This window comes from Mytilus galloprovincialis, unplaced genomic scaffold (genome assembly GCF_965363235.1).
Source record: "Mytilus galloprovincialis unplaced genomic scaffold, xbMytGall1.hap1.1 HAP1_SCAFFOLD_104, whole genome shotgun sequence".
Classification (NCBI taxonomy): domain Eukaryota; kingdom Metazoa; phylum Mollusca; class Bivalvia; order Mytilida; family Mytilidae; genus Mytilus; species Mytilus galloprovincialis.
The window spans coordinates 65,562-68,610 of NW_027468041.1; positions in this window are offsets into that span (position 1 = coordinate 65,562).

The window sequence follows — 3,049 nt, forward strand, 5'->3', positions numbered from 1 at the left end:
TAGGGGCTTGCTAAGGCCCATCTTTTGGTGCGGGATTTTCTCGATGTGTTGAAGACCCATTAGTAACCTTCGGCTGTTTTTCTGCTCTTTGGTCGTGTTTTTGTCTATTTGACATTCCTTGTTCCGATTCTCAATTGTTATGCCCCAATTATGCACAATTATGGACATTATGTTTTCCAGTCTGTGCGTCTGTTTGTCCGTCCGTCCGTCCGTCCGTCCGTCCGTTCGTTTGTTTGTTTGTTTGTTTGTTTGTTTGTTTGTTTGTTCGTTCATCCATCCGCCCATCCGTCCGTTCGTCCGTCTGTCCCGGTTCGGGTTAATGTTTTTGGTCGAGGTAGTTTTTGATGAAGTTGAAGTCCAATCAACTTGAAACTTAGTACACGTGTTACCTATGATATTATCTTTCTAATTTCAATGCCCAATTGGAGATTTTATCCCAATTTCACGGTCCACTGAACATAGAAAATTGATTCTGAGGTAGGCCTGGCAAACTTTTTTTTGTTTTAAAAGATTTAAAAAGATTTTTAAACACAAATTGCTTTTTGTTAAATAGTTTGAAATTTCTGTATTTTATAAGCATCCTCCCAATTTAAATACTAGTAATTGCACAATTTACGTTTTCATGAAAATTGGCACACATAATCTTCTTGCGTAATCAAACTAGATAGCCTTTAAAAAAGAGGGGTCCATGAACTCGTTTTCAAGTTAAATAAGTTTGAATGATAAAAATAAGTCGAAAACTGAATCTGTCCCCGATAAGTCATAGTTTGACGTCGTGAAACTAACAATCTACGTTAGAAACGTCATTACCTCCCCTGTAACTGTATCGTATGCCCTTTTAAAATATTATCAGTTATTGTTTTGAGTTATGTGTAGTGAATCTAAATAAAGTTTATTAAAAAAAAAAGTTCAGTGACAAGTATCTGACCAACTGACTCAATGGAACTGAAGGCATATGCATCCTTTGACGGAGTGATATGAATAATTATGTATAGTATTCCAACATTCTATCAGTCCCGACTATATTACAGTCAACTTGTTCGCCTGATCATCTGTTTGGCGCTTTATTGCGATTCTTCATCTCAAAGTCAAAGTTATGCCTTCAATTCGGAGCAAAAAAAAATAATTCGTAGGCAACGGCGGAAATATAAAACTATGTAAGAATGAATTCTAAAATTGATGGCATACATTTTCTGTTTCTCAGGTATGAAGTATAAGAATAAGAGGTGTCCGCCGTATTAAAATTAAGTACAAAGGCTGTCCTACAACTGAGAGGCACACATAATATAAAAAAGAAGATCTGGTATGATTGCCAATGAGACAACTCTCCACAAGAGACCAAAATGGCACAGAAATTATCAACTTTAGGTCACCGTACGGCCTTTAACAATGAGCAAAGCCCATATCGCACAGTCAGCTATAAAAGGCCCCTATATGACAATGTAAAACAATTCAAACGAGAACACTAACGGCTTCATTTATATAAAAAAAAAATGAACGAATAACAAATATGTAACACATAAACAAACGACAACCACTAAATTACAGGCTCCTGACTTGGGACAGGCACATACCGCGCTGAAGTACGTCCATTATTCATAGTTCAATATTCATTATTCAATAATGAATAATGAAATAGTTCACTATTCAATATTACAAAATGAATAATGAATAATGAAATAGTTTATGTTTCATTATTCAAATTGAAGCGGTGAATAGTGAAATAAATATAAAAAAAAATTACTGTGACACTATACCTATATCCTGATTCGCAATAATCAAAAGTGGGTTTACACAGGATCTAAATGCCACAATATGCGTAAAAATGAGGAAATACATGAAGCTAATTTTGAATAATGAAATGGAAATTTTGAATAATGAAATGGACTAGCAGGACCCTTCAGCCTCTAATTACAGATATATATTATACCTCGATCGAAAGCTTATTAATAGAGGAACAAAAGGTATATAGTCAATATGTTCTGCAACGCATATTACAGGAGTAACGAAGGACTTAAATATCGATATACGCGTGAACATTGAGAAATAGCTTATTTTGAATAATGGAATGGACTGCTGCAACCCTTCAGTCCGTAATCAAGACAAAATTTATACACCAAATGAAACTTATTGATAGAGGAATAAACTGAGTAGAAACGATATGTGCCTTAATGACCATTATAGGGTTTACGGAGGACCTAAATGCCAAAATACGCGTGAAAATTAAGAAATAGCCAATTTTGAATAATGAAATAGATATTTTGAATAAAGGAATGGAATGCTGTGACCCTTTAGCCCCTAATTATAAATAAACCTTATACCTCATTAGAAAGCTAATTACGAGAGGAACAAAATGTATATAGTCAATATGTTCCGCAACGCATATTAGAGGAGTAACGAACGACTCAAATATCGAAATACGCGTCAACATTGAGAAATAGCCATTTTGAATAATGAAATGGAAATTTTGAATAATGAAATGGACTAGCAGGACCCTTCAGCCCCTAATTACAGATATATATTATACCTCGATCAAAAGCTTATTAATAGAGGAACAAAAGGTATATAGTCAATATGTTCTGCAACGCATATTACAGGAGTAACGAAGGACTTAAATATCGATATACGCGTGAACATTGAGAAATAGCTTATTTTGAATAATGGAATGGACTGCTGCAACCCTTCAGTCCGTAATCAAGACAAAATTTATACACCAAATGAAACTTATTGATAGAGGAATAAACTGAGTAGAAACGATATGTGCCTTAATGACCATTATAGGGTTTACGGAGGACCTAAATGCCAAAATACGCGTGAAAATTAAGAAATAGCCAATTTTGAATAATGAAATAGATATTTTGAATAAAGGAATGGAATGCTGTGACCCTTTAGCCCCTAATTATTAATAAACCTTATACCTCATTAGAAAGCTAATTACGAGAGGAACAAAATGCATATAGTCAATATGTTCCGCAACGCATATTAGAAGAGTAACGAACGACTCAAATATCAAAATACGCGTGAACATGAAGAAATAGCAAATTTTGAA